Below are 22,363 nucleotides of genomic sequence, written 5' to 3'. Positions count from 1 at the left end.
TGTTTCGATGGTCAGCTGCTCAGGGCAATGGCTCTCTATGTGTTTCTACAGCACTGAGCAGGGTAGTTAGGTGCGACACTACAGAATAATGACTAGGAATCAATTCCTAAAAGAATCTCATAATGTGCAAAAGGTCCTGAGAGCTAAGGCCTCATGGTCAGACTGTAATACACTAGGAAAGGTCCAGCTGCAATCATAGAATATCAGGGTTGGAAGGGACCTCAGGAGGTCATCTAGTCTAACCCCCTGCTCAAAGCAGGACCAATTCCCAGAAAGATTTTTGCCTCAGATCCCTAAATAGCCCCCTTGAGAATTGAACTTACAACGCTGGCTTTAGCAGGCCAACGCTCAAACCACTGAGCTATCCCTACCCCACTGCAGCAGTCATTTCGCCAGCACTTGTGAAACCGGGGGCATAAGCACCTAACCCTCCAGTGGTTGTGAATGAAGGGTGCATTGGCTGTGGTTCATCCCCAAAGATATCTCTCCCTCACTTTAACACTCACACCTTGTACAAGGACTAATGCCTGGTGGGGGAGGTTGCTGGCGAGGAAGACGATAATGGGGAGAGGAAAGATAATCAAGTGGCTGGGGTGCAGGAGATGGGGAGGGCCCCTCACTCTCTGCATGTTGGGTACAATTTACTCCTGGGCAAAGATCAGCAGAAATCTGTGCACCATGAAATCCTTCCGAGTGCTTGTGTGCGACATCAGCAGCGCTACGCCCTGTGCACAGGTGTGAAATCCCCTCCAGGGGAATAAAATCAATGCGCGAATCGGACTCTAGTCCCAGCCTTGCCACTGGCCACCTGGATGACCTTGAACAAGCTCCTTCCCCGCTCTGAGCCTCAGTTTCCCCATCTGTAAAACAGAGGATGCTCTTCCCTACCAACAGGGGTGGGGCGCCTTGGAGGCTTTTGTGCCTGTAGTGGTGCTTTGAGATCCTGGGATGGAAAGTGCTGTGGGCTATTCTGAACCCATCTGTCTGAAATCTCCACCACTGAGTGCTCTACTCACCCCTGGAGCGCCTCCTTCTGGCTGCATCTGGCGATTAGCTCAGCAAGGCCGACGCCCCTTCCTGCAGTGGCTCTCGGTCTCGCTCTCTCAGGACTCAACTGCTCCCGTTTCGTGGCTTGGCCCTCCAGCCAGCTCACTGTAGCTTCCCCTGGTGTGTGTGTGTGTGTGTGTGTATCAAGGTCTCTCGGTACCCACTCTCCCAGGCCCTCTTTCCTCTCACTGCCCCTTTAATGGGGCCACTTCCCCAGTGACTGGGAGGGGAGCCCAGACTCACCCTCTACACTGGCTTCCCACCGAGGGACCCTACAACAAGCAGTCAAGGCCTGCACTATTCCAAACCTCACTGCTCTATCCCTGGGCTACTTCCTACCAGGCCTTCTCTCCCTTTCAGAGCGACTGCAGCCCCCTTCTGCTCTCAGCTGCTGGGCTTTTCACAGGCCTCTCCTGTTCCTCTCCAGCTCAACCTCCTCTTTAATTAGTCCTCCTTGCTCCCCGGGTCCTCCTCCAGGCCCAGCCTAGGCAGTGAATTGGCTCACCTGCCCCCCCTTAGTCCCTCAGGTCTTGTGCAAGGTGGGCACCCTTCACACTCCCCTGGCAGGAAGATTTGGCTTCTCATCTACATCGCTCTGGGGATGTAGACGTTGCACAAGCCCCTTCCCCTGTGCCTCAGTTTCCCCATCTGTAAAACAGAGGTGGCTAGCGCTACATCCCCAGAGAGACAGCAGGCAATGGCACACCCTGGCGGGTGGGAAGACGGGTGCTGGTCTTGTTGCCTCTGACCCGTGGGAGAGAGGGCGCTCATGGCGTGGTGACGCTGAACACTGATCTTGGGGGGGAGGGCAGGACAAAAACTTTCTGGCTACACTTTTTCCCCAAAGGGAGACTGGGTTTGGACTAAATGGACATGTTGGTGGAAAGTGAAAATTTTCAAGTGTTCATCCGAAAAAACTTAAAACAGCAATTTTCAATTTTCAGCTGAAATTTTTGCATTTTCAGGTTTTGGGTTTTTCAACAAAAAACTTCTTTTTTTTTAATGTTTGTTTTAACATCCCCTGGAGGAAACAAAAAGCCCATTTTCCACCCAGCTCTCAGGCTGGTCCCAAGAAGAGAGCGCAGTATTGCAGGGAGGGGAGGCGTTATTTTACTATTTGTATTATCGCGGCGCCTGGGAGCCCAAGTCCTGGATTGCGCTAGGTGCTGTCCATTCTATATTAAGTGTTGGGACACAGACTTGCCCAGACATGTTTATTACACCCGGGGCTGGCCATATTCCCGATACTTCGCCAAAGGGGAATGTGCCTGGTCTCGGCCGAAAGCTAAGAACTCGCTGATTGCAAGATGTTTGGAAGGGAAATATTTTAAGAGCTATGCAAAATGTCAGCTATAATGTCCCCAGACTGTTGGCGATGAAGCGTGTCAGTCTGGTTGTCCGACAGACACGTCCAATTGTGCTAAGGGGAGTGTTGAACGGGGGAGTTCGGCTTCGCATCCATGTACACTGCGGGAGTCCAGAAGCCAAGGGGCTGGGCGCTCGAGTGTAACAAACGGGGGGAGTGTCAATTGCTAGCCTACATTGGGAAGGCGTGGGCTTGTGGGAGCCGGGAGAGCCGTGTGGGTGTTGCCTGTAGCTGGGAAAACGTGGGCACAGACGAGACTCCCTCGCTGTGTCAGCAGGTAGCAGTGATTCACCTTGGCCACCTCAGTGAACTGCGAAAATGTCCCAGGGGTATTACGGTAGCACCTCGGAACCCCAGTCATGCCTGTGCAAGACAGGGCGAGATGCTCTTAAATCAGAACAGGGACATTACTTATGCCCACTTTGCACTGGTGTGAGTGATGCCACCAGATGTGGAGGGGCAGAGACTCAAGGCTCGAGGCGTCCCCAAGGGGCGGGATTGTCCTACGACTTTGGAAAGTCAATGGGATTAACTGCAAGGCGTCTTTGAAAGCCCCACGCCACAGGGCTACCTGTGCAATGCAGCGCAGCTGCCCCCCAAGAGAGCCAGGTGGTAAAGTCGCTCATGGGCTCCGGCTTTTCCCCTCCCTGGTGGAATGTAGTTCAGATCTGAGCTGGCAGATCTGATTCCCCAGGAGTTCATTGGGGAAAACGCAACTTAGGCTACATCTACACTACAGGGGGGAGGCGATTTAAGATACGCAAATTATCATTGAAACCATTTTCTGGTGGAAAATGCTGTTACAACGGAACCAAAATTTGTCACACAATTGTATTGATTTCAATTACATTTTGTTTCAAAGTAATGGAAGCAAGCCTCTGGGAAAAGGTGACATGTTGACATTTTTGGAAGGGAAAGTTTGGATTTTTCACTTTGAAATTTAGTTGCTGTCATTAAAAAAATAAAAACAGAACGGTCAAACCTGAACCCAAACCTTTCCATTTACCTGAAATGATTTTTTTTTCGGGGGGGGGGAGGGAGGGGTTTCATTTTGTGACAATTTTGAAATTTTGGCTTTTTGTTCCGATTTGGGATGAAAAAACAAATTCAAAATCTCAAAAAAGAATTGCCGAACAGAAAATCTGTTTTCCAACTACCTCTTGTTGTCAAATAGCCCATGTAGAAATCCAAAGTGTCAGGGGAAAAATATTGACCGATTCTCCCATTGGCTAATGAAAATTATTTGGAGAGGAAACGTGCTGTCCGGCACCCACAGTGCCCCAAACATGGCTGATCATGGTCAGTGGCTGGAGCAGGACACATGGCTAGTGGTTGGAGCAGGACTTGGGAGTCAGGAATCAGAACTGAGGGTCAGAGCCGGGTTATCTGGCTTGCAGATTATTCTCTGATCGCAAAGGGTGGTGAAGCACTGGAACGGGTTCCCTAGGGAGGTGGTGGAATCTCCTTCCTTAGAGGTTTTTAAGGCCCGGCTTGACAAAGCCCTGGCTGGGATGATTTAGTTGGGAATTGGGCCTGCTTTGAGCAGGGGGTTGGACTAGATACCTCCTGAGGTCCCTTCCAACCCTGAGATTCTACGATTCTATGAAGTTTGTGCCGAGCTGTGTACCCTCAGAGAGGCTGTTTGAAACTCTCTGCTTGCAGATGGCTAAGGCTACTGTCTCCAAAATAGAGCATGCCATCGGGTACTCTGCCAGATGCAGCTCACCCATGTGTAATAGGCTGCTCTGAACTCTTCGGTGGTAGCTGAGAGTGCTCGAGAGCTTGCCGAAGGCACAAAGCAGTGCACAGTTTCAGGCCTTTAAACTGTTCCTCCACTTCTCTGGAGTAATTGTGACTATTATTTCCAAAGGAGCATCAAGGAGTCAGGTCCCAAGCTCCCCAAGCACTTATTTTCTGCATTGCTGTCCCTGTGTGCTCCAGTAAATGCTACACGGCATTTCACTAAGGTCAGGAGGGATAATACAAATGGGGATTTGGAAAAAAGTTTTGCAAGCAAACATGGTGACTTTGCTCTCCTGCTATCCCTGGGCTCAGTTTTTTTATCGTGGGTGAGACTTCCCATGTCCTCCAGCTTATTCATGAATCCTGAAACTATCACTGATTGTAGAGCGGAAGAGTGCTCTCTGCTCTTCATTCAATCAGCCAGTGAGGGAGCTGGAACATTACCACGTGACTTCAGTGACCAATCACATGCCACCAAAAGAAACAGTAGAAAGAGAAATTCACCGAGCCTATGAACCACTTAGGCTCTATTTTGGAGACTTAGAGGAGTTATGCTAGCTCTCTGCCAAGGAGGTGAATTTCTCTCACAGCGAAGACCCGAGCACAGACTAATTTTCATCTTCACACAACACAGAGTTAACCTGTGGAACTCCTTGCCAGGGGATGTTATGAAGGTCAAGACTATAACGGGTTCAAAAAAGAGTTAGAGAAGTTCATGGAGGGTCCAAAATGAGCAGGGATGGTGCCCTAGCCACTATTTGCCAGAGGCTGGAAATGGACAACAGGGTGATTGCCTGTTCTGTTCATTCCCTCTGGGGCACCTGGCATTGGCCCCATCGGAAGACAGGATACTGGGCTAGATGGACCTTTGTTATAAGGTATTGGCCGAATACTGATAGATCATGAATACAATCATAAAAGTCAGGAGCACGCTACATATATGGAGACCTGATACCAAGAGACAGATGATTGCCCTTATGTGGGGAGAAAGAGAGACCCAAATCTGTGGCGTGCCCACTGCAGCAAGCACCCTGTGTCAGGACAGACCAACTTCCCCGTGTCGGAGGGGAAAAAACTGAATACGGGGCAGGGGGGAGGGCGGCTCAGTCGGGAAAAAGCAAACCCCCTTCCACCACGGTGCCCGAGACTGGGCAGCTGCCCCCAGACTCCAAAGCAAACAGCAGCCTCTAGAGAGGGTTATGAAGAAAGCCGAGAGGCTGTGCTGGTGGACGAGCCAGTCGGGGGGGGAGCACATATCGGGGTTGCAGACACAAAGGGAAGCCCCTAATGCTGCCAGTGGCACCCCTCGTCTAGGAGTTTAAGGATGGGGACTGCTGCTGCAAGGTGCGTGGAGGGTCCTATTTCAGCTGTTTCCTGAGTTCAGACCCTTCCCCGTCCCCCTGCTCCATCTGTGGCTTCCGTGCTGTGATGGTCACGCTCTGCTATTCCTGGCAGGTGCTGGGGCGCTGACACCCTCGCTCTGCAGCATCTTCTGTATGTGTCTGTCCCCCAGATAATAGCGTTTTTTAGCCAAGAAAACAGCACCATTACGCTACGGGGGGCAGCGTGTGTATGGAAGGATCAGCTCGACACTGCATGAGCAGATGCAGCGAGTAAGCTGCACAGGTAGACACAGACTTTATACACAGCCAGACACAGAACCCAAGGGATGCTGAGCGTGGCTGTTTGCAACGAGCACATATCTGTTCCTGACATTTCCAGAAAAAAACATCCCCGGTTTTATCCACTCCAAGGCCTGACGGGACCATTAGATCCTCTAATCTGGCCGCCTGTGTAACGCAGTCCCCCCGGCGTTGAGCCCAATCGCTTGTGTTTGGCTAAAGCATCTCTTCCAGAAAGGCGTCCAGTCTGGATTTGGAGACATCAGGAGAGGAAGAACCCTCCACTTGCCGGGGGAGTTTGTTCCTATGGTTAATTGCCCTCAGCGTTGGGCACGTGTGCCCAGAAACGTTGCTTCCGAGGGAGTTCACAGCCCCGGAGTTTCACAACCTGTGGGCCAAAATAACGGAGGTTTTCCTATGCAAGCTCAAAAAATGTCGGACTTCTGCCCATTTGGATGCAAAACCTGACTTTAGATCAAAGCAAATTGAACATTTGTAGAACAGCGAGGGGGGTTTTTTAAGCTCAAAGGCAGGGCGGCTTGAGGGAAAACGGGCTGTTTTCAAGGGAAATAGCTGGGATCAGACTTAGTTTGTGGAATCAATATCGAATGTGAAACCCTCAGATTTTCAGGCCTTTGGAAGTCCTTGTGAATCTATAGCGCTGCCTCCATTCTGACAGCAAAGCTGTAATGGACAAAGATGGTTAGACAGTCGATGCACAACTGGTCTTTGTGCATTTGGCCATTGGCCTATTCATTGCTGAAGCTGGACAATCAGGATACCAGGGTTCAAATCCCCATTCTGCTATAGACTCTCTGGGTGACCTTGGGCAAGTCACTTAATCTTTCTGTGCCTCAGTGTCCCGTGGTGCTGATGTTTCCTGAGCTTGTTTAGATTGTGAGCTTTTGGTGGCAGAGGCTGTCTCTTAATGTAGGTAGGTAGGTTATCTAAGGAGGCCGTGGAATCCCCGTCATCATTACAAAAGACCAGGTTAGACATATGTCTGTCAGGGATAGTTTCTGTGTACCTAATCCTGCCTCAGTGCGGGGGCGTTGAACTAGATGACAGCCCTATATTTCTATGAGCCTACAGTGGCTAACAGACTAGACCCTTGATCTGTGCTGGAGCCACTATTGTAAAATAAACAATAAAATGCTACCAGGGTTATTTTGGGGCCTTCCTCGCACTTTAAAATGACCCTGTTTAGCCATAAGATCCCTGATCACATCCCAAGCAGGAGACGGGGCTTTTGTTCTCTACCTGGCTAAGGGCCTTTGATACACCTGTCAAATATCTATGGTGCTCCAGATCTTTCTTTCCGGTATGGGCGCTGTGCAGATGGACTTTGAATCCACACTCTGCTTTGTGCCTTTGTCCATGCCACCTGATAGCCTCAGAAGAGCCTCCTGCTTCCAACCAGCCAGTTATCTCCCTCTCCTGCCAGTCCCGCCCGAACACTCCCTTCTTTCACTTAGCGCTCAGTGACAGCCCATCTTCAACTATTTACTAATACGCTTCTGCACAGCTCGAGTGCCAGCCTTGTCTCCTTTGTTTTCTCGGGACCAAACCCTCTTTGGAACTCCATGCAGCATATAGAGCCATCTAGTGGCTGAATAATGCACTGCAAGGAAATTCATCATTAAAACACAACAGTGGGTAAATGGGTGGGGAATATTACCTGGTCAGAATGGTACCATTTTACCCCCTCCTTTGCAGGTGTACATCACGACACAAGGTGCAAGAAAGAGGAGAGTCAGGACCCTCACCTTCTTACCTGTGCACCTGTGGGACTATGTAAACATTAATACCAGAGCACTGATAACTGCAAATCCAGTTACTGAAGGGTTAAGCCCTCTGCAGCTGAAAACGAAGGGATCAAACAGCTGAACCAGCAAATGCTTATAACCGAGAAACACAACGTAAATAATACGAGCCCTTTATTGACAGCCGATTCCTCTCCATTTCAATAGCAAACTACATCTGGGAGCAGGAAAAGCAGACGGGTCTGCACCGCCTCCTTCGTGTATGTGCCCACAATTCTGGTCTCCCTCCTGAAACAGTTAAAGACACAAAGAGTATTTGTAGCTCGCATTGTGCTTGTACCCGGCATCGAATGAGCCTGGGATTACTTAGCGAATGAGGGATATTACCTATATTGGATCTGTCACCGAGGAAAAAATGACACCTCTAGATCCATGTAATCCAATCATTGGTTTATGGACCTAAAGTCCTCCAGGGAGTGTCACAGATTCATCTGATGTCCCTGACTGCTAGATTGAGCTGAAATATGTGTAAAATTATCCGCTAGCTCTCTCTCGCCCACACATCAGAGGGGGCTAGGAAACACGAGCTACCGAAGGGGAGAGGATCTTGGGACAGGGCAATCCCATGCAAGACTAAGGAAAGGGAATGGGGCCAGCTCCTCCGCAGGGGCAAATCAGTGGAGCTTACATTGAAAGTGCGCTGATTAAGCCAGCAGAGGACCTGGTTTATGGTCTATTGCAGTGTAGGCCTGGAATATTGCAGTGTAAACCATTCATAGAAAGGATGTAGCAAACTCCAAGAGAACCGAGGAAGAAGGTGCATCCGAAGAAGTGGGCTGTAGTCCACGAAAGCTTATGCTCTAATAAATTTGTTAGTCTCTAAGGTGCCACAAGTACTCCTGTTCTTCTTTTTTCGAGGAAGAAGGGCATCAAAAAGTAGCACCCGAACTGGCAGACAACACACACGAGGAGGGGTGGAGAATGGCCCACAGACAATCCAATGGAGCATCTCAGATCTACTCCAGCTCAGAATCTGGCCCACAGGCGGCAGTGTGGGAACTCGGCGGGTTAAAGTTCAGCCGACGAGCTTTTTCAAAAGCGTCGAGTGATTTTTGGGGGTCCTTCCATGTTGAGGGCTCCAACTTGAAATCCCTTAAAGGGGGCTGATTTTCAGAGGGCAGAGCCCAATCAGGCCCCTTTCGAATCTCTCAAGTTGTCCCCCTCCCGATGGTTAGTCACTGTTGAAAATCCTGTTCAAAGCCCTACAGAAGCTCTTATTTACGTACCTGTCTTGAGGCTCAGAAATGCTCTCTGCGTAGTGCAGTGAACAGAAGACTCAGGGGCCACACGATCAAAGCCTAGAGATCACAGAATCATAGAATCTCAGGGTTGGAAGAGACCTCAGGAGGTATCTAGTCCAACCCCCTGCTCAACGCAGGACCAACCCCAACTAAATCATCCCAGCCAGGGCTTTGTCAAGCTGGGCCTTAAAAACCGCTAAGGATGGAGATTCCACCACCTCCCTAGGTAACACGTTCCAGTGCTTCACCACCCTCCTAGTGAAATAGTGTTTCCTAATATCCAACCTAGACCTCCCCCACTGCAACTTGAGACCATTGCTCCTTGTTCTGTTCTAGACAAAGCTAGCATGTGTATGCCTCCCCGTGCTACAATCAACCCTTCATTTGCAGTGGAGACACACCCTTGGTCAAGGTCATGCAAGGTGTTTATGGCAGAGGTAAAGACAGGACAGTATTCTCGGGAGTAACACCTTTGACACAAAATAGGCCTTCCCTATGCTAGATCTCACGCAATCCCCCACCCCGCCCCGAGGATGAGCTAAAACCCCATCTCTCTTGATTCATAGTTTCAATCAACAAATATTGCCGGTTAAATAAATAAAAACACACACAGAGGGGGAGCCATCCCCTCCCCCCCCCCCACCAACATCTTTCATACATCTTGTTCACAGCTGCTCCGAAAGTCCTTCTGCAGCTTTGGAAAGATTGCTCGGTGTTGATCACTGGATGCATTCCACGCCGGTGACATTCACATTCGAAAGGGTAAATGCTTCAAACAATAGAACAGATTTGAAACCGCTCGGAGCCATCAGCAGCCCTGCCAGCGCCTTGCTGAACCAAAGGAGACGGGAAGAAAATGCATTTCGTAACCTCACGCAGGTGTGACCAGTGCTAGCTAGGTGGCCAAAGCTGGAGGCCCGGATTGTCATTTACAACAAGGTGTAAATTATACTTCTTCACTGCAATCACGGGGTGTGATTGCGGCTCGGGAGACAGACCTGAACTAGCGTTAATCTAGCTAGCTCAGATACTGGAGCACGAAAGCCACAGCAACACATGGGTTGTACAAGCCCACCTGGAACCCTGGGTAACGACTCAGGTGGCTGGCGGTTCACTGCTTCACTGCTCCTGGATCTGAACTGGTTAGATCAGGCACATCTACATGGACTTCAATCACAGCAGTACAGATGTACTCTAAGGTGCCTTTACATTGTCTGAGTGACGCAAGAGGGGCTGTACTATAGTGATAATCAAAACCTATAACTACATATGATTATTTATTAGCTGTATTCCAGTAGTCCCTAGCTGCCCTAGTCATTGTGCTCGGAGCTGTACAAACACAGAACGAAAAGGCAGTCCCCGCCCCCAAAGAATTTGCAGTCAAAGTAAGAGTTTACAGACCAGACAGGTAGAAAGTTACTAGACCTGGCTGAAAAAAAAATAACAACTGAGGAAAGATGTTGGACAATGTTGAACACATTTCAAAGTTCTAGAAAACAATTGAAAAAAAATGATGTATTTTTTCACCGAAACAAAAATCGGTTTTGAAATTTTACGTTTTTAATTTTTCCGTGGTTTCCACCTTTCACTTCTTCCCCTCCCCCCAATATTTCATTAAAAAAGGGGAGGAACGTGGGTGAGAAAGTGGTGAAAAAAGAAGAAAAAAACCCTAAAACGGAAAAGAAAAAAATGGTTTTTGGTGGGGGAAATTGTGGAAAAATGACAGTGTGCTGGCAAAACTTGTATTTTCATGCACAGGCCATATTTGGACCAACAGACATGTTTGTCTGAAAAATGTCAACACGTTCTCCTTGTAATAAATTCATGGCGTGGACAACATCAGAGCAAAGAGTCTCTCCAGGCACTAGCTAATGGTGTCAGGTAGGGAGGTACATTAGAGCAGCTCTGGTTCTATCCAGCAGAGGGCAGTGGTGAGTGCCCGTACACACACATACACACATACACGAGTGCACACACATCTATACATGTGCACACATTTGCATGTGAAAACACACGTGTGCACACACAAGTACGCGCGTACACACACACGGCAGCTCATTAACAGGCGGGTCCTGCTTTCCTCGCTGACAATGGGAGTTGTGTTATTGACATCAGTGGGGGCAGGATTGGCCCCAGATCATCACAGCCGGAGGCTGAGTCCAGGGTCATGGATGGTGGCCAGGGAAGCCCGTGAGCCAGCCCAGTGCAGGACACAGGGGCCTGCTCTCCCTCCCGAATGGTGCCTACGCCGATTCACTAGGGTCAGGCCAAACCGAGAGAACAAATGGGGTCGTGCAGCTCCCTGAAGTCTGATCATACGCTCGCTATTTACATGGCTACAAATGAGCTCATTAAATAATCTGCAGACATTCTCACGCAGGGGGTGGCCTGCAGCTTGGCCCAGGCCTCTGCAAAGGGGAGCCACGGGCCCCGTCGGGCTGTTCTGGGCCCGCTCTGGAAGCTGGCAACCCACCCTCCTCGCTGCCTAAGTGAGCGCTAATCCCAAATGGCTCCAGTGAGGCTTGTCATTAGAGCTCCCAGACAGGCATTTAATTTCGGCTTAATAGGACACATATCGCATCACTAGATAAACCAGCAGGGCCGTTAGGAGTGTGTGCCGTGGGGATTCAGGCCAAGGAACGAAAGACACCAGCGGTAGCTTTTGTGTTGGGCTCCCTGTAACTCACTGCGTTATCGAGGAATCAGCCAAACTCAAACCTCTAAACACCAGGAAATAATAAGTCCAGGAAATTTAAATGTAAACTTCTCAAAGTGAGGGAATACAGAATTCAAGTGCACAGCCATTCAACCTTAACTCTGCCCCATTCTGGCGGCAGCATGTATCCTACCTTTGCATTCTGGTTTTCAGCGGTTTAAGGCAAGCAACAATCCACCACTGGGCAACCTTAACAAAGTTTTTGGGCATTTCATTTCCTTAGTTTAATTTCCACTGAGCCTTTCATAAAGGGCACCACATCTGAAGAAAGCTGGGGACAAACTGGAGAGTGTCCAGAGAAGAGCAATGACAATGCTAAGAGGTTTAGAAAGCGGGACCTACAAGGAGAAGCGGGAAGAACTGGGAATGTTTAGTCTACAGAAAAAGGAAGCTGCAGGGGGACTCGAAAACAAACTTCAAACATGTAAAAGGTTGTCATAAAGAGAATGGTGATCAATTTTTCTCCATGCCCACCAAGGGATGGGCATGGAGGAATCAGCTAAGATTGCAGCAAGGGAGGTTCAGGTTAGATATTAGGAAAAACTTTGAATGCTAGGTTGAGTTAAGCACTGGAACAGGTTACCTAGGGAGGTTGTGGACTCTCCGTCATTGCAGGAATTTAAGACCAGGGATGGTCTAGATACCCTTGGCCCTGGACCAGCGCAGGGGGCTGGACCGGATGCCCTCTCCAGGTCCCTTCCAGCCCTGGCTTTCTGTGATTTTAAGACATCTCACAAAGGCTGGCTCAGACTTGTGGCAAAGGCCACAGAAAGCTTGGCCGTAAGGGCTGCGCTGCTGGGCCCTGGGTCGGAGGGACGTGACACCTTGTAAAGCTGTAGAGCTCCTTACACGATGCAGTCTCGGTTAATCCACCCGCCGCTCGTGCAAGCGAGTGACTCTATCGCTGGCTCGTCAAGCAATAACGTCGCCATTGATTTCGCTTCCCGCCTCCCAGTCGATTGCCCTTGTCAGGCACACGTGGGCTGGGAAGCCCGGAGCCCGGCAGCCTCCTCCGGTGATGAGTCCTGGCGTTGGCCGGGGAGCTCAACACTAGCAGAGGAAAAGGAATGACTGGCTACTGCCCGATGGGAGGAAGAGCAGCTCCGTGAGGCCAGGCTAGTGTGGCGGTAGTTACAATACCCAGCACCGGCACATCTCAAAGTGTGTTGCTCTCCCCATTGCATGGAGGGGGGGAGGAGGGAAACTGAGGCACAGGGAGGGGCAGTGTCATAAGTTTTATTAGCCTCCTATGGCAGCCCGTCAAGGTCCTAGTGAAGGTCAGAACCCCAGGGTGCTAGGTGCTGGACAGACCCATGGTCTGAGGCAACCCCCGCCCTGAAGAGCTTCCAGACTTAAGAGACAAAGGCTGGAGGAGGAACAAGAGCCCAGAGGGGAAGAGACTTGCTCCAGCCGACTTTCCTAGTCGCCAGTCTGGTGGTGCGTTCCACTCCAGCTCAGAGCCAGCAGGTCCTCATGGGCCACTTGGTGTCCAGTAGCAATGCAATGATTAAGGGAGTGGGAGCCCTGGGGAACCTTTGGAGAAATGGGGCTCGGGCTCCACGTCTTGTTATCAGTGGATAAGACAAGCGCCTTCTCTTTCCCCTCTGCCTACCCTCCTCCCAGCCAGGTCCCCCCCACTGCAAAGTCCAGCTCCAGCATGTCGCAGGGCCCCCGGCGCACTGTCCCACCCCCGAGCCGTGCCCCACATCCTGCCGGGTTTCTCCAGTGCAGGGAATCCCTGCGCAATCTCCACAGCTGCATCACACGATTGTAATGCCAAAGGACCAATAAAGGATCATGTGGCCGTGATGCACCCAGGCTCACCGCTGGAGGTGGGCTTAGGGGGCTCTGGGCAATGGGGCTCAGGGTTAGGGGGGTGGGATCAGAAGATGGAGCTTTGTTTATAGGCATTTTGTGCTGGGATTGTCCTACCGAGGGGGTCGACCTGGAGGGCAAAGATCGGACAGGGGCTGAGGCTGAGTGCGGAGCGGCGATGCTGACAGAGCCACTCCTGCAGTCTCACGCCAACAGCAGCGCAGGCTCAGGCGGGGGGTTCTTTGCCTCCAAGGGTGGGGTTCTGGCTGGCCACGTGGCATGAGAACAGGGAGTGCTGGCCACCAGCTAGCCAGGCTAGTATTTCCCTGTGTCTGTCTCAGGATGGGATAATGAACACTCTCCCATCTGACCCTGGCCCACACCCCTCTATCCCCAGTCTGGGGCAGCCCCCTCCCCATCTGATCCCGGCACACAGACTGTCACCCCCCAGCCCCAGGGAGCCCCTCAATGCCTGGCACCAACATCAACCCTGTTGGCAGTGAAGTCCCTGCCTTGGTTCCATGCCCGCTGTGCCGGGCAGCAGCTATGCCCGGCCATTATCTAAGAAGAGCCAACAGGCGTGTGTGCAGTCAGTTTATCTGTGTCTTGTCCGTGCCATTTCTGTGTTAATCTGTCATCTTCCCGGAGTTGCTCTTTCTCTCTGGCCTAAGCGACTGACTCTCTCTTATCGCTCTCAGCAGGCTCCTGCGGGTTAACTCCTCCATCTCCGAATATTAACAATGCCCCAGGCCTGTGTGTCTGTGGCAGACATGTCGGGGAGGACAAAGAAGACAGGGAGAGACTCTGAGGTCGGGGCTTGTCGCCATCAGCGTGACATGGGAGCTTATTCATTGCACAAGAACCTCCGGCTGTCTCCTCACCTCTGTTAAGATGCTCAGTGCTTGCTGCTTGGCTCGGACGGCAGGGCTCCGAAGAGACAGAGGAGATGGAACCGGCCCAGTCAGGGGAGATCTCGGCCTGCAGGCTTTGGTGCAATTTAAAATACCCCCCCTGGGTCCAGCATACAGGGCAGCAGTTGCATGGCGTATGTGAGTGTATGAGAACCTCTGCCTAATTCTTCTTGCACTAACTTTAAGCCTGTGCGTCAATCCCATTGGTTGCAATGCGCTCGGTTAAGCCTGAGCTTAAATGCTTTGGTGCAGTCTGCAAATGCTTTTAAATGGCCCCATTTTGGGGGGGGACCCAACTTGAGCCGCCTGCAAAACGCCTGATTTTCGGCCCCGAAATCAGGCCTCTTTTAGGTGTCTCTTAGTTGGGCCCCGAAAATCACTAGGCGCTTTCGCAGATTTGAGCCCCGAGACACCTGACTTTAGACCCGGTGGTTTGGAAGGTTTGGCCTCTTGTGGGTTTGTTAAACCTTGCTTAACCTCTTGAGTGTGACTTGCAATAAGAGACAGCTATGCAGCCCCCACCTAAGGCAAAGGGGGTATGCCAGGAATTGGACTATGTGGACAGACGTCACCACTGGGCATTATTGTCTTTGGATAAGGGTGCCAGAAGTTGGGAATGGGCGACAGGGGAGGGATCACTTGATGATTCCCTGTTCTGTTCATTCCCTCTGGGGCACCTGGCATTGGCCACTGTTGGAAGACAGGATACTGGGCTAGACGGACCTTTGGTCTGATCCAGTAGGGCCTTGCTTATGTTATGTAAGGGTGTGTATGTGTCAGCTAGGGAGGGGGAGTGACAGACTGAGAAGGGGCAGAAGACACACACAGGCTAAGCAAACTGGCTAGAAGATGCGTGGGGCCATGAGCCGCAAACTATCTTCTGTTCTTCCGCTCCTCCTGTGTTCAGGGAAACAGGGTGTTTTACATTCTTTGTAAATAAACCAAATTGCATGAAAGAAACACCCGACTGCCTCACCAATTTCTCCTCCCAGCTAGAACAATGTACACGACCCCAGAGTTTTGGTAAACTTTATGTAGCGGGGGGAAACCCAAGGGTTATAAAGAAACCCCCAGTCTCTACTAGTGATTTTGTTTTTTAAATCATTGAATCATAGAATCATAGACGATTAGGGTTGGAAGAGACCTCAGGAGGTCATCTAGTCCAACCCCCTGCTCAAAACAGGACCAACCCCAACTAAATCATCCAGTGGTTAAACTAGAGAAATTGTTGCCAATTCTATAACAGATTGCACATTTTTGTACATTCCCACCAGAAACAATAAATCAGACCACTAAGCGGATGGGGCCGTTCTACCATGAAGAATAATATCATTAACAGTGAAAACTAAAGCCAGTCAGGAAATGAGGTTTTTGCCGTGCAAATACATTTCTGTTGCGAAATGTCTTTGGAATTTGTTGGGGTTTTGCGGAAAACTGGAACTCTTTCCACTTTCAGTTGCCAAAAGCCCATAGTTTTGGTTTATCAATGAAAGACTCAACCATTTTTTTTTTTGACAAGGACGGAAAGTTTTCTGCCAGAAATTCTGTTTCACTGAAAAGCCAGTTCCCATCAAAAAAGTCATTTGAAGAAGATCTGTACATAGCCCCATCCCCATAGTATCTGAGCACTGCACAATCTTTAATGTACTTACTTCACAACACCCCTGTGAGGCAGGACAGGCCTATTACTCCCATTGTAAAGGGGGAAACTGAGGCACAGAGCAGCTAACAGACTTGCCCAGGATGTTTGTGGCAGAACAGGGATTTGAAGCCAGGCCTTCTAAAACCCATGGTAGCATGCGATCCATTGGACACTCTTTCAACTAAAAGCTCCCCTTAAAGCCACTCTGTGCATGGGAGACACCTGTTTTTTTTATTCAGTGTTCTGGCCTGGGGCTTGATGATATTTCTAGAGCCTGTTGATAAAAAGTACAGCTTTAGAACATGACACAGATGGGATACTTCATCTTCAGCTATGCTGGAAACCTGGGAAATGGGAGCTGCTGGGTTCTGGGCACTTTGAAAAACCTGGCCCTGGATTACAGGTGCTGAATCCTCCGACAAATTCTGGCCTTAGATCCAAGCCGATCGCTGGGGTAGGAAAGGGTAATTCCATTGGCCTTGCTGGAACTGTGCCCAATTATGCCGGAAAACGAATCTGAGCCCAGAGAATTTGGTCTTACCTGGTGCTGATGTCCTCGGCTCAGTCGGAGACAAGGACACACAACACCTCTGAGCCCTCGGCAGTCAGCAACCTGGCTGCTCTCCAGAAAAGCAGGAAAGCACGCATTGAAACTCAAACACTAACTCAGTGGCATTTAAAGTTCAGCAAGTGCTTAAATGCTTTCCTGAATCGGGGCCCTGGTCACTGCAAGGTTCTGATTCAGCAAAGCACTTACGGACATGCTTAAACTTAAGCAGGCGAGTCAAGGTCCAAAGGTTGGACGTTACAGAAGACTGGAAAATAAGGCTTATCTTTTTAACAGTGAGGATAGTTAACTACTGGAACAATTCACCCAGGGTTGTGCTGGCTTCGGCACCCCACTAGCACCTTTTAAATCAAGGCAGGATGGTTTTTCTAAGAGAGGCTCAGGTTCAAAAAAGAATTGATTCGGAGAAGTCCTACAGGAGGTCAGGCTAGATGATCACAGTGGCCCCTTTTGGACTTGGAACCCGTGAATCCACGGGACTTCTGCATGTACTTTGCCGGATCGGGCCCTTCGCACGCGACACATGGCCCAGGTACGAGTGCGGAGCCGCATCTTGTTCCAGTGATTGGTTTTAATAGGTTTCCCTTGTATTACTCTGCTAACAGCCTCTCTCCTGACCTGCTCCGCCTTTTTAAGGGCTTGCCGATAAAAGCAGCATCTGTACCGTTTGATGGTGGTACATTTCCGCTCTCTGCAGGACCGTTCCCGGTTAATTGTTTAAGTAGACTTTGCTGTAATGTCACATCTTGATGGGAGATTTCGCCTGGGGAAGGAGCGGAGGGCAAGGACAAGGTAGCTCTGAAGTGGATTCGAACAGCTCTGGATTTTAACGAGTGGTTAACCCTTGTGGTTTTTCCAGTGGCTGCATGTAATCGACAGACCCATTGACTGTCCCGTGGACGATGCAGGACCACTCAGGAATAGGATGGTATCCCGGCTCCGGGGGCATGCCCAGGACTGACACCCACATGATTGAGACAGTGGAGCAAAGGAGGAGCTGACAGCTCCTTCACCCAGACATGACGGTGATTCAGTGGGCACAGGGTACCAAAGAAACCAGCTAGCTCTGTCTCGCCTAAGCTATTCAGGACCCAGCCAATGCCACTTAGGGCAAACCCGGCCCTCTCTCATCACTCCCAGAATCCTTTGCTCAACGATGGGCAAGGCAGAGTCTTCCGGGCTGCCCTGTCTTAGCCAAAGTTCACCCACCCATTCCATGGCCAGGACAGTTGCCCCCTCTCTGGGCATTGCCTGGCACTGACATCTTGCTCTGCCCATGAGCTCTGTAAAGGCCTTCCCAATACTTGCATACATCCCAGTCTAGCCTTTGCACCCCACACACTGCTGGAATGAATCCACCCAAGGCCAAAACTATAACGGGGTTCAAAGAAGAAACAGATACATTCATAGAGGATAGGTCCATCAATGGCTCTTAGCCAGCACGGTTTGGGTTGCAACCCCACGCTCTGGGTGTCCCCAACCTCTGTTTGCCAGAAGCTGGTAATGGGCGACAGGGGATGGATCACTTGATGATGACCTGTTCTGTTCATTCCCTCTGGGGCACCTGGCATTGGCCACTGTCAGAAGACAGGATACTGGGCTAGATGGACCCTTGGTCTGACCCAGTCTGGACGTTCTCATGTGCATTCAATGGAGACCCAGTGACTTGTCCGAGGTCCCCCGTAGAGCCTGTGGCACAAAAGAGACGGGACCCCAGGTCTTTCAAGAGCCAGGTAATGGTTTAAGTTCTGCACTACACTTCCTGCTTGAAAGCTCAAAGCCTCAGGTAGGACTACGGCAGCCTAGCTACCCTGGGATTGCCCTGTAGTTAAACAGCCTACATCCACACTGACGGTTGCTAGGTCAACGGACGCATTCTTCTGTCTGTATCACTGCGTCTGCACCGGCGGCTAGGTGTGCCTAGTGACGGCGCTCGGTGGATGAGGATTTTCCACACCCCTGAGCGAGGTGGCGTTTTCAGGCCTCAGGCTGGGTTCATCCGGGGTGGTCCCAAGATGGCTGTCACCAATGGTGCAGATGAGTGGTTCCTGAAGGTCCCACAGGAACCCTGCAGCAAATCACAGACTTGAACCCCCCATCCTATATGTGCAAGGAGTACATTTGAACCACTGGACTGTCATTCCTCGACCAGCCAACAAACCTGTCCCCGAAAACGAACCACGTGGGCCGAGCAGCGGGCGAGAACCATGTGAGCCGAGGCGCTTTTTGAGCTCTCTTCCCCTCCACTTTCTGGGCTTCTCGCCGGCCTGAGGGTTGATTTCCCCACTGGGGTTTGTGATCCGGGCACTGCGTTTGCGTCCAGCCGGCGAGGCCGTGAAGGGAACGAGCCGCCGGAGCGCAGAGGAACCCTCGTTTGCTATTTATCCGCCACTCAGCCCGGGCAGCGTCTTCTGCGATGACATGAAACGCGGCGCGGGAAACCCCGGCTGACAAGGGGCAATTAGGCAGGGAACCGGCGCGCCCGTCGTTACGGTGGCAGGAGCTTGGATTAGGCATTAGCGCAGGCAGGAGAACGCAGGCCCTGCCAACAGCGCTTGAGATGTAATTGACACTCATGAAGTGGGAGATGTTGTCTGGGGCTAATGGAGCTGCAGCGGGAGCGGGAAAAAGGCCTTTCACAGTAAACCTCCGCACTTCTCTGGCAGCCTGGAGTGCGTGGAGAGGCTGGGGTGGGGAGGAGATTGTGGAGAAACACAAGCTGCAGGGGGACTGGGGAGGCAGCGAGTCCTAGCAGATACAAACGCTCTAGCACTTTTTAATCTGTAGATCTCGTCGGTCATGACACGGCCTCCGTCCCTGAGACACTCTCCTGATCAATCCCGCCCTCCTTGAGAGAAAAATCCACCTTGATTCGGTACAACCCCAGAGAGCTTAGTAAGGCAAAGCGACGTGCTCCAGTGTTCGCTCCGGGTGCTGGGCTGGGGGCCGGGTGACTGGGGTCCTGGTCCCAGCTCTGCCTCTCTGCCATTTCCTGCTCTCTCTCCTGGACCGTTCTCGACTATTTAGATGGTCAGATCGTCAGGACAGGGACTTTTTCACGCTCTGGGTACGTCTACACTGCAGCTGGCGGTGTGACTGCCACACTCCTGCTGCCTGTGATGGAGCTGGCGAGCGACACATAACTGTAGCTGAGGGAGTGGGACAGACCAGCTGCCCCAGGGACCATCCTTTCTGAAACCCTACCTCGGGCGGCGACCCCCTCCTGCCGCCCTCACCAGAGCATGTGAGTCTGGGATAGCTCTCAATTGGAGGGCCTGGTTCTGTAGCTTATGCTCCAGAGATGCATGTTTTTAGCTCTAGAAGCTCCTGGTCCAGTCCCCAGTGCTGGCCAAGATGGCAGCCATCACATACGTACAGCACCCAGCACAGTGGGGCCCCGATCTCAGTTGGTGCCATGGGAATGTAACCGACAATAATTTTACTGTGACTCGTAAATGGAAAAGGGGTTGCTAACAAAGGGCCTGATCCTGACAGATGCTGAGTGCCCACTGGAGGCAGCATGGCCCAGTGGATAGAGCACTGGGGCCGGCTCCTCAGTGGGCTGGCTTCAATGGACCTAACCATGTTTACATCATCAGAGGATCTGGCCCTGGATTGGGAATTCGGAGACTGGAGGTCTAGTCTCAGCTGGGCCACTGATGTTAGACAGTGGGCAAGTCACTTAGGCCACAGGTGGCCACTGAGTTTGGATGCCTCAGTGTTGGGTCTTGATTCGCCGAGTACCCACAAACAAAGGGATCCCAAATCAGTGTCCCCTTTGGCAAAGGTTGGCCTGTCCCGCTCTGTGTCTCAGTTTTCCCATCTGCAAAATGGGGATAAGTAAAGTTCACTCACACCAATGTAACCTGCTCTGAAACCTACAGATGGCGAGGTCACTTGGCTTCCTTAGGAGGGCACTCAGCCCCTCAGTGCCTGAGCCACTGGACTCAGGGACAGTCTGGGATGGGAGTCTCTCCTGGCGAACCTGTGCCACTTTTTAGAAATAATTAAAGAGCCCAAAGACGGCACCAGGCAATAGATACAGTTAGGAGGGAAAAAAGGAAGTAGAAAAGCATCTTTCAATGGTCTCTGGTTGCAACCCTGGGAGAAGAAAACCCACCAGATTCCCATGCTCACCTGGGAAGAATTTGGTGCCTGATCCAAACTGCACAGAAGATTCGGACTGAATTCATCTGGCTTTGGATCAGGCCCTTGGGTGGAAAATCAACTCAGCCAGGTGTCTGTTCTAGGAGCCAGCAGAATCATGTTTTCAAAGTCTTCTGAAATCATGGCGTGAGCTCGGGAGCAGGCCCCACCGGAAAGGAAGGCAGCAAAATGAAGTGTGTGTGGTGGGAGTATTTCAAGAGGGTTCTTGGGTATGAAATATCGGAGCCTTGTTAATTCCTATCAGGCCTTTCTGAGACTAGTCCAATTTGCCGCAGAGTGATCTGCATCCAGGTGAGTTCTGTGCCTGGGAGAAACCACCCGGGCGTGCTGCTGAGATCCGTATCTTAGAAGAGGAGGGTTTGAACAGTTGGGCAAACAAGGGAACTTAATGAGCCCAGCGTTAGTTTGTAGGTGTGTGAAGCTGTTTCGAATGTAACCCTTCCGGAGCCTGAGTGCCACAGCTGCCTTGGGAATGAACAGCACAATCCTAGGAAGATGGGGACACGGGAACTGCCAGGCTGCATCGGATCAGGGGCCCAGCCGGTCTGCTAGCCTGTCTCCAGTCGTGGTCAGAGCACAGGCTCAGAGCCTGCAGTGATGGGATACCCTGTCATAGAACCACAGAATCTCAGGGTTGGAAGGGACCTCAGGAGGTCATCTAGTCCAACCCCCTGCTCAAAGCAGGACAGGGATGGTTTCCTCCAGGCTTCCATTAGGGAGAGTTAGCTGACTGATAACTGTGATTTATTATGTGTATTGTGCTAAGCGCTGTACCACGAAGGCGGTCCCTGCACCGGAGACGTGATGTCCTGAAACAGGAGTGTTTAGATCCCTGCACTTGGGCCTGGTTCTGATCTCCTATTTTACCTCTTGGACTTCGATGCTCCACTACTGATTTCCCCTGGGGGGAAGCGAAGGGAGAATCAGACCCAAGGGGGTTTGTCTCCTCTTCTTTAAGCCTCGCTCTGGGTGCTCTGTTACAGAGGGGCAGGCATCTGGCTCTGTCTGTGCCGCCCTGGGGGACAGATGAACGTGCAGGTCGATATCAATCCGCAAACTCCCGCCTGTTTGGCGAATGCCATTTTGATGGTCGCATTGTGCTGTGCCTGCCCTTCGGCTCCGTCTGGCCTACTAGACAGGCAGGCCTACTAAACCCAGGGTTGTGAGTTCAATCCTTGAGGGGGCCACTTAGGGATCTGGGGCAAAGTCAGTACTTGGTCCTGCTAGTGAAGGCAGGGGACTGGACTCGATGACCTTTCAAGGTCCCTTCCAGTTCTAGGAGATAGGATATCTCCATTTTAAGTGGAGCAGGGCCGGCCGAAGGATGGATTTTTCGGTTTGCCGGCAGTTTCGAAACATAGGGGGAAAATATGCTTCCCAGGTCAAAATTTGTCAGGCAATTGGGCAAGCCGAAGGAGATTTCAAAGGGAACCGCACAAGGAGACATAGATGGGGGATCCGTCCCTTCTCTGCTTGCACTTTTATAAATGATAAAGAATTAAAGGAGCAGTGACTTGGCTGGGTCCGTCCCGTCCTAGCGACGTGCTCGAACTCCCAGCCTGTCGTCACTCACATGCTCTCTCCTCGGCCCAGAGACTCTTTATTGTCATCAGCAGTGACTCTAAATTGCCCCTACGAACGACAGTGGAGGAGAACTCAGCCTTCCGATCATCACCGCCAGGCTGGGGTTCCCCACCCGTGA

Source organism: Malaclemys terrapin, chromosome 18 (genome assembly GCF_027887155.1).
Source record: "Malaclemys terrapin pileata isolate rMalTer1 chromosome 18, rMalTer1.hap1, whole genome shotgun sequence".
Lineage (NCBI taxonomy): Eukaryota > Metazoa > Chordata > Testudines > Emydidae > Malaclemys > Malaclemys terrapin.
Note: the sequence above shows the minus strand (reverse complement) of the source record.